Consider the following 10,512-nt stretch of genomic DNA (forward strand, 5'->3'; position numbering starts at 1 on the left):
AAAACAAATATCCTGAAATAACTTCATTTGGCCAAAAACTTCATTGAAAAATAGTAAAGATTTAAAGAATAAATACTTGGTTAAATTTTTTTGCTGCTTATTTACGAAGACTATCACAATGTCTCATATGTTTAATAATGTTTGGAAAGCACTTAATACAATATCAAGCACATTGTATTCTGTGTAATATGTTATCAATGCATTTTAGATTATCAATTTGAAGGACAACAGAAAAATGTTTATAGTTAGGTTTCTCTAGGGAAACAGAATCAATGAGAGGTATCTATGAATATAAGATTTAAATATAAGATTTATAAAGGTATCTCATGCAACTGTGGGTATGCATGAGTCCAAATTCCATAGGGCAGGCAGAAAACGGGCAACTTCAATGAAGATGTTTGATGAACTCCTCAGGAAACAAACTGGCAACTTTGACAAACTCCTCAGGAAACACTTCGCTGGGCAGCTGAAGAAGAAGTGAAGGTCCTCTACCTGTCTCACATAAAAGTCTTCAACTGATAGATTGGATTAAATCCAGCCAACTGCATTCTCTCATTGCGGAAGACAAGCCCTTTGTTGATATCATCAGTCACAGCTGCAGCCAATTGACTGATGATTTAATAAACCAGTCTGTTGGTTTATTAACCAGCCACAAATGTCCTCACAGCAATGGTTAGGTCAGTGCTTGCTTGACCAGACAGCTGGCCAAGTTGACACATGAACCTGACCATCACAGTAATTAAGAGAGAAGACCAGTCTGCTCTATCACTAAAATTTAGTAATAAGCTATTTCAATAAACATTTTTAAAATTAGTACTTTAAAATATATTTATCTTACCACACAATGAAATTGAAAACATATCACCTGATGGAAACTCTGTGTTTCTGTTTAGTTCCATGATATCATGTTAAATGAAGCAAACTAATTGTTGGGAATTGAATTATGTGCCCCACAAAAGTCACATTCAGTTCTCAACCCCTGGTCTTTTGCATGTGGACCAATTGTAATAGGATCTCTCTAAGATGTTACTTCAATTTAGGTGTTGCCTGAGTAAGGCTGGGCTTTAATCTGGATTATTGGAGTCCTTTATAAAGGGAATGAAATTTAGACAGAGAAACCGTGGGGATCAGTGAGAAGCTGGAAGTCAATTGAACCTGGAAGACAAAGGAAAAGATGTGCCATGTGCATTACCATGTGACAGAAAACCTCAAAACCCCAAAGGCTGACTGTCAGGCAGAAGATAATCACCCTGGGAGGAAGCAAGCCTTCTAGCCTCTGAATCCATTAGAAAATAAATTCTTGTTAAACCAACCCATTGTATAGTGTTTTGTGTTTGCTGCTGTCTGTTACCACAAACATATGTTAATGCCTCTTGCCACTGTGATAATACTCAGTGTAAATAAGTACTTCTAAGGTACTGAAATCAGCTAGTTAGCACTCTTATACAGGCAAATGTTTTCCCTCACTCTTGCTTAAATCATCTATTTATTTGAACAGCTTTATTGGGTATAATTAACACACAATAAGCTGCAAATATTTCAGGTTTACAATTTGCAAGTTTCGGCATTTGTATATACCCATGGACCCATCCACCATCAAGAGTGAACCCAACTGTTCCAGTTTGCTAATGCTCCTGGCATGCAAAATATCAGAGATGGATTGGTTTTTATAAAGGGGTTATTTGGTTACACAGTTACAGTCTTAAGTCCATAAAGTGTCCAAGGTAATGCATCAACAATCAGGTACCTTCACTGGAGGATGGCCAATGGTATCCGGAAAACCTCTGTTAGCTGGGAAGGCACGTGCTGGTGTCTGCTCCAAGTTCTGGTTTCAAAATGGCTTCTCCCCAGGATGTTCCTCTCTAGGCCACAGCTTCTCTTCAGAATGTCACTCTTAGCTGCTTTTGGGGCGCTTGTCCTCTCTTAGTTTCTCTGGAGTGAGTCTGCTTTCAATGGCCATCTTCAAATGGTCTCTCATCTGCAGCTACTCCGTCAGCTTCTGTGCATTCTTCGAAGTGCCCCTCTTGGCTACAACAAGCTCACTCCTTCTGTCTGAGCTTATATAGTGCTCTAGCAAACTAATCAAGGCCCACAGTGAGTGGGTGGGGCCACAGCTCCATGGAAATTATCCAATCAGAGTTATCACCCACAGTTGGGTAGGGCGCATCTCCATGGCAACAACCTAATCCAAACATTCCAACTTAATCCACACTAATATGTCTGCCCCAGATTGCATCAAAGAACATGGCTTTTTCTGGGGGACATAATATATACAAACTGGTACAGCAATCATTACCACAAAATGTTTCTTTTGTGCCCATTGCTAATCCCTCATTCCCTCATTCCTCAAAAACTGCTTCAAACAACCTACGATCAGCTTTCTTTCACTATAATTTAATTTTCTAGAGGTTTATTGTAAATAGTATCATGCTGTGTGTGCACTTTTTTTTCTCTAACCTCGCTCATTTAGCTTATTTTGAATTTCATACATGTTGATGCATGTAACAATAATTCATTTCTTTTTATCACTGAGTAGTATTCTGTTGTAGAGATATGCATTTTGTGTACCTATTCACAGGACATTTGGGTAGTTTCAACGTAAAGCTGCTATGAACATCCATGCACAAATCATTGTATGAACATAAGCTTTCTTTTCTCTTTGGAAAAAAAACTAGTGTGGCAGTGACTTTTTAAATATAATCTTAAAGCTGTAAACAAGCAGGAAATTGTAAAGTAGCCTTAAACTTTAACCTTAAGGCAGCTTTTAAATGTAACCTTAAAACAGAAGTAAACAGGGGGTGAAAACTTTTAGTCTCACAAAAGAGAGAGATGTAAATGTAAAGTCTGAAGCAGCATATAAATGTAAAGGCTGCTTCCATATTTGAATAGGCATTCATCTATGGTCCCCAGACCTCCCAGATATGAATAAAGCCTTTTCATCTATGTCTCTAGACACCTGGAGTCACCTTTCACAGGTATCACCTAGTTCCTGAAGGAAATAGTAAATAACTAAATTAGTGAAATTCTCCAGACCTGTTACCTGTTAACTAAGATGATTACCTCTCTTTGTCTCTGGTGGGTATAAAAGCCAATTGAAAAATCACTTCAGGGAGGCTGATTTGGGAAAGCTTCCCCTGTCCTCCCAGCAGCATAAATAAACCCTCTTTTCCTCTTCAGCCTGGTTCAGTGTCACTTGTATTGGCCACACTGAGCAACGAACCGAAATTTAGGAAATGCCCCTTTTACACTAGGAGCGGTATGGCTGGATCATGTAGTAGGTATATGTTTTCTTTTGAAGAAACTGCTAAAATGTACTCCAAATTGGGGGAGTTTACATTCTCACTACCACAAGGGAGCATTCCAAATTCTCTGCATCCTTGCCAAAAAGGAGTATGATTAGACATTTTAATTTTAGTCATTCTGATATGTATGTAGAGACATCTCATAGTTTGAATTTTCATTCCAGTAATGATTAATGATATTGAGCATCTTTTCATATGCCTGTTTGCCATCCATATAATTTTTGCAGTAATATACACAAAGATTTTTTCCTATGTTTTATTCTAGAAGTTTAGAGATTTTTTTTGCATTATAATTAGGTTTCTGATCCACTTTGAAGTAATTTGAGGTGTGAAGTATGAATGGAAGTCCATTTATTTGCACACGAACATCCAATTGTTCTAGCACAAATTGTTGAAAAGATTACCGTTTCTCCACTGAATTGCATTTGTAACTTTGTCAAAAATCCATTGTTTATATATGTGTGGGTCTCTTTCTTGACTCTCTGTTCTGTCCCATTCATCTGTTTTTCTATCTTTAAGCCAATACCAGATGGCTTTGATTATAATGTCAAAATCATTTAGAGTTACTCCAGCAAATATGTTACTTTTTATAGTTGTTTTGGTTATCCTAGGTTCTTTGCATTTCCTTGTGATTTTTAAAATCAGCTATTCAATTTCTACCAAACAATTCTCCAGGAATTTGGATTGGAATTGTGTTGAATCTGAAGATGAAGTTGGGAATAAATGACATTTTAAAATATTGAGTCTTCCTACCCAGGAACAAGGTATATATTTAGGTCTTCTGTAATTACTTTCAGTAATGTTTTGTAGTTTGGGGTGTGTAGGTCTTTCTCAATCATCAGATTTGCTACTAAATATTTAATAATTTGAATGCTTTTGTAAATGCCATTTTTTTTGTTTCAATTTCTGAGTTTTTTGCTAGTATGTAGAAATATTTTTTTCTCAATATTGATCAAGTATTCTGCAACCTTGTTAAACTCTCTTATTAGTTCTAGTACTTTTTTTTAATAAATTCCATTGGATTTTCAACATAGGCTATCAGGTAATCAGTGACTGAAGACATTTTTCTTCTTACTTTGCAACATGAATTTCATTTCTTATCTGACTGTGCTGGGTGGAACTCCCAATAAATGCAATGCTTAGTAGAAGTGGCAAAAGTGGACATTCTTTTCTCATTTCTGGTTTTAGAAGGAATGCTTAACATTTGAAAGGGACCCTCCCCATATCTCTTGGGCTTTCTCCCTCTCTGGTCATCTCTCTCTTCCCCAGTATTCTGTCTTATAAATTTAAATCCCCTTGTATTCCTGGCTAAGCTGTGCCTGGTGGGCTCTGCCTGAGTTCCCTCTCCATAAACCAGAGGATGAAAACTTTCTCAAGGCAGTAAGCTTTCGTAAGCAGCAACTGTAAGGATCATTGTTTTATTTTCTTTCTTTCATGAATCCTTGTTCTTCATTGTCCTAATCCTTGTCCTAATTCCAGTGGCTTGAAGACTATTTTTTGATATATTTTTGTCTGTTTTTTATTTTGTTTTTTTTCAGGAGGAAGAAAAATACTGTCACTGTTGCTCCTTCTTAGGTGGAAGAAGAAATTTCCTCCTTAATTTTTTTTAGTTAACTAAAGAAAGTGTTAAAAATTTTAACGTATACCTGAATTATTATGTTTTACAAGCTTGTGAAATAAATATTTGTAGAATATATCAATTCACATTTATGATATTATAGATTGGCTTCTCCTAGCATCCCTTTTCATGGACCATAATCAATAATACATTAAGGATAAACATGCCTTTTTTTTTTACGATTAATTGTAGTTTAGCAATGTCTGCTAGTTATGGTTAATTGTGTAATATTGTGTATCAATTATGAAAAGTGTATAAGCATACTTTGACATTTATACAGTGTAGTTGTTTAAAGTATTTTCTAATTATCCATAATCTAGATTATTGAAAGTTTCTATCTTCCTTCCAAGAATTAGATGTCAGTATTTGATAGAGATACGGGAGGAAATTTACTCTTGCTTTCCTTCAGTTTCATCACAATGTGTTATCTAATAATCTATAAGACAACTGCCTATTAGAGAAGTATATTGACTTATATAAGAAGAAACCACACTTTTAAAGTATAACTAGCTAAAGCTTTTGTCTACTTGAATTACCAGACTCTGTAAATTATAGACATGACTCAATATGTATTCAAAGAATCATACTTGTTCAAACCTCCTTTAACAATCAGCTTGAAGTTATAAATGTATCTCTTCAGCAAGGTATACTTAGCAGAGATTCATTTTTCTATTATGTTTTCATGTTAGAAAATATGGGCTGAAAAATCTGAATGAAATGTACATTACTTTAATGATACTAGATTTTTGAAATATAGGAATGATCTTTAAAATTGTTAGACATAATATAATATATAATAAAATATTTTAAATAATTTAACAGTTGAGAAAATTTTAATGGTCTTCATGTTTTCAAAGAATCTTAAAATGCAAAAACAGTGCAACAGTATAAAAGACCCATCCCTCCTCCCCACATAAACCAAGTTAATTGAATATTTCAGAATTACACAAGCCTTAAAAATATGTCTTAACTTTCAAGAAAAGCATGAAGTTGCATGTTGAATTTTTTTGCTTCATTTTTCATTTATATACTCCTATAATAAAGCTTGTAGGATAACATATTCTCTTTGCATTCCTTTGAATGGTATTTTACTCTTAAGATAATTCTATGACATTATTCAAATATAATGAATCACATTTCAACATCTTTTGATATCTTTTCAATTAATAAATATTAAATGAGATTCATTATATTTTAAAATTAAACATTATTATGACACTATAATTTATAGAAAATTGATATTTGATGGGACACTCCTGAAATTGTTCTATTTTTTCTGTACCAATTTTTGTCATTTCTGCAGGTTTTCAACTTTCAGAGGATCTAGGAACTTTCTCTGTATCAGCATGCTCTCTGAAGAGAATATGATTTCAAAAATTTTCACTTTACTACTTCGATCACATCTTTCTCTTAAGGAAATAAGTATTTTAAATTATATGTTGAATTGTGCTGTAGAAGATTTGCCCCAAGTGAAAGAATGCTGAATTATTGGTGATCAAGTGAGAAATAATTTTTGCAAAAAAGTTCTTTCATCACAAAACATGATTACTTAAATTCATTTAGGAAGAACCATTGTACCTCTCTGCACATGATATTTATTTAACACAAGTGACCAATTTGCAATATACAAGTGAGAAATAAAGAGAGCTGAAACATCAAGTCTATCTTCAATTTATCTTCTTTACATAATGGATTTAGAATGCTTGCCCTGTTTTCTTTGGAAGATGAATTTAAAGGAACTAAATACACTCAAATGATTCATTTTATGGTTCCTTTATCTTCATAGCATCCCTCTGGTATGGGTAACTCAAAAAAAAAAAAAAAATTTCTTGAGGAATCCCCTAACTTATACTTGGGAATATATTGCACAGCAATTCACTCTTGTCTATTCAAAGCAATTTTAATTAGTTTTGATGTTAGAGTCAGTGTAATTCCTTAATGAAACTACACAGGCTGCTTCATTTGCCTTTTAACAGTTAAAAGTATTATGGCAATCTCACTCTAGTTTCTTTACTGAGGAAGCCTGCCAGCTGTAGTCTCAGTACAATTATTGTTTTCACAAAGTGCTCTAAATCTGTCAACAAAAAAATACATGAACTACTGTATAATAAAGCTGTTAAGAAGGTGACCCAGTTGTTATACCACAACTGTTTCCTCTGGCAGAGATAGCTAGGCAAACCTGCTGATTAACAGTGTCTTGGTACCCAACACAATTAAAATTTTTCCTTCTTTCTATTATATAATAGGGGTGGTTTAATGGTTCGATAAACATTTGATAATGTTTTGATCCAAATTGCAGAGAAATAATTTAGGAAAGGAGTATTAATAGAAATATGAGCCACCTCAAATCCTTTTAAACAATAAAGACGAAGACTTTCTATAGCCACCTCGAATCTCAATTGAAGAAATGCTTAATCATTCTCCATCTCCCTGCACCCCTGAAAAATGAAGGGGAAAAGGGATTAAGTGAGTTAGTATAGTGGGTTTCAAACTATTTTTTACCATATCCCATAGTTAGAAGGGAATTTTACATTTTGATCCTGTATATACACCAGACAGATGGACAGACATGCACACATACACGTTATATTTTGTATATACAGTTATACATATATAGTAATGAAAATGAAAATTTTATAAAACAATACTTAGCTTTTTGTTGTGCAACATATTCTATTTCCCTTTCCTTCTACTTCATTTTCCAAGCCTATAATTAATAGATTCCTAGCCACAGTGCACAAAACACTGAGTGGTGGCAGCAGGAAATTGGAGGGGGTTGCTCAGGGCTAAGTGCACAGTTCCATATACTGTCCTCTGAATTCCTATTGCCTCTTAAATATTGTAAAGCACACTTTATCTACTTGGTCTCTAAGTATCTCGCAGGAAACCAATGATAAAAATCTAGTGCTGGAGAAAACATGGTCTCCTTTTTTTTTTTTTCTTCCCTTGGCTTAGGCAGAACCCTTGGGATGTAACGTCTTTAACCAGCTTCATCCTGCCAGTGTTTCATCCTGAGGTCTGGCTGCTATTCCCATATGATCCCAGTCCACAAGAATTCTGGGAACCTTCCATATCAAATAGAAGCGATAGTTAAGCTCTGAGACACTAAATCAAGGTTTCCCTCTGTCCGAATGGCATCCCAGGGATTTTATCATTCTGGCCAATCCAGTTAAGGAGACTTGGAGTGGGAGGTTTGCTAATCACCCTTCTGGGCAGTATTTTCTCTCTGAGTCTTCTATTAAAAATAAAATGCATATAGTTTCCCCTTCAATCTATCTAGCAATTCTTTCCAGAATTTAAGCCTAAAAGTGGGTAAAAATGCCAGGATATTACACCCGGACATTTAGCAACTCTATTTTCCATCTACAATCCTCTTAGAAGAGGATCTAATGGAAATTTTTTGATGACATGGATATCTTCCAAAAGTAGTATCAGCTTTCCTCCTGATCCACTGCCCCCCAACTTTTTAAAATTAGAGGTTTACAGAAAGATCATATAGGAAATACAGAATTCCCATATACTCACCCCCATTTTTATTGTTTTGAATCAGTATGGTAACTTTGTCACAATTGATGAAAGAATATGTTTATAATTGTACTATTAACTATAGACCATGGTTTCATTAGGATTCACTGTTTGTGTGGTATAGTCCTATGGTTGTCTTTTTTTTTTTTAATTTTAATTTTAACAATATATACACACCTAAAATTACCCATTAGCTACATTCAGTATATAATTCACTGGTGCTGATTTCATTCACAATGTTCTGTTACTATAACAATTATACATTAGCAAAACTTTTCCATTACCCCAAACAGAAAATTTGCACCAATTAAGAATTAACTATCCAATTCCTTACCTCCAACCCAGCCCATGGCAACTTGTATATACTGAATCTATGAATTTGCTTATTCTGTGAGATAATACAATGTTTGTTGTTTTGTGTATGGCTTATTTCACTCAATGTGATGTCTTCTAGGTTGATTCACCTTGTTGCATATATCAGAATTTCATTTCTTTTCACAGCTGAATAGTATTCCACTGTGCATGTGTGTGCGCGCGCGTGTGTGTATCACATTTTGTTTATCCATTCATTTGTTGATGGACACTTGGGTTACTTATAGCTTTTGACAATTATGAATAATGCCATTATGATCATCAGTGAGCAAATATCTGTTTGAGTCTCTGCTTTCAATTCTTTGAGGTAAGTACCTAGAAGTGGGGTTGCTGAGTCATACGGCAAGTCTACACTTAACTTTCTGAGGAACAGCTAAACTCTCCTTAATAGCAGCTGTTCCATTTTTACATTACCATCAATAATGAATGAGGATTCCAATATCTCCACATCTTCTCCAACACTTATTTTTCATTTCTTCAACAGTAGCCTTTCTTGTGGGTATGAAATGGTAGCTCATTGTGGTTTTGATATGCATTTCCCTAATGACTGATGGTGGTGAGCAGCTTGCCATGTGCATTTGGCCGTTTGTATACCTTCTTTAGTGAAATGTCTATTAAGTCTTTTGCCCAATTTTAAATTGGGCTGTTTGCCTTTTTGTTGAGTTATAGGAGTTCTTCAAAAATTCTGGATATTAAGCTTTTATCAGATATGTGGTTTCCAAATACTTTCTCCCATAGGCTATCTTTTTACTTGCATGATGAAGTCTTTGATGTGAAAAAAGTTTTTTTTTAAATTTTGATGAAGTTCCATTTATATATTTTTTCTTTTGTTATCATGCATTGGGTGTTAGGTCTAAAACACCATTGCCTAACACAAGGTTCTGAAGACACTTCCCTACAATTTATTCTAGAATTATATTAATTTTGGTTCTTATATTTAGATCTTTGATCCATTTTGATCCATGTTGATCTTATAATCCATTACATTGCCAAATTCATTTATTAGTTCTAGTATCTTTATTAGATATTTTAGGGTTTTCTGTATATGATAATGAGATCATATTGTTTGCAAATAGGGAAATTTTTACATCTTCCTTGCCAATTTGGGTGCCTGTTATTTCCTCCTCTTGTCTAATTGCTATAACTTCCAGTACAATGTTGATTAGCAGGGGTGACAGTGGGCATCCTTGTTTTGTTCCCAGTCTTAGATGGAAAGTTTTCAGTCTTTCACCATTGAGTTTGATGTTAGCTGTGTGTTTTTCATATATTCTGTTTGTCATGTTGAGGAAGTCTCTCTCTATTCCTAGTTGTCTACTTTTATCAAGAAGGGGATGCTGGATTTTTACAGATGCCTTTGGTGTCAGTTGAATGATCATGTAATTTCTCATTGGTTCTATTAATGTGGTATATTATATTAATTGATTTTCTTATGATGAGCCATCCTTTTATGCTTTGGATAAATCCCACATGATCATAGTGTATACATCTTTTAATGGGCTGTTGGATTCAGTTTACTAGTATTTTGTTAAGGATTTTTGCATCTATAATCATAAGGGATGTTCTGAAATTTCCTTTTCTTTTGTATATTTATCTGGCTTTGGAATTAGGATGATGCTGGCCTCAGAGAATGAGGTGGGAAGTGTTCCCTCTTCTTCACTTTTTGGGAAGAGCTTTAGCAGGATTGATGTTAGTTAT

The sequence above is a fragment of the Choloepus didactylus genome, chromosome 1, assembly GCF_015220235.1.
Source record: "Choloepus didactylus isolate mChoDid1 chromosome 1, mChoDid1.pri, whole genome shotgun sequence".
In the NCBI taxonomy this organism is placed as follows: domain Eukaryota; kingdom Metazoa; phylum Chordata; class Mammalia; order Pilosa; family Megalonychidae; genus Choloepus; species Choloepus didactylus.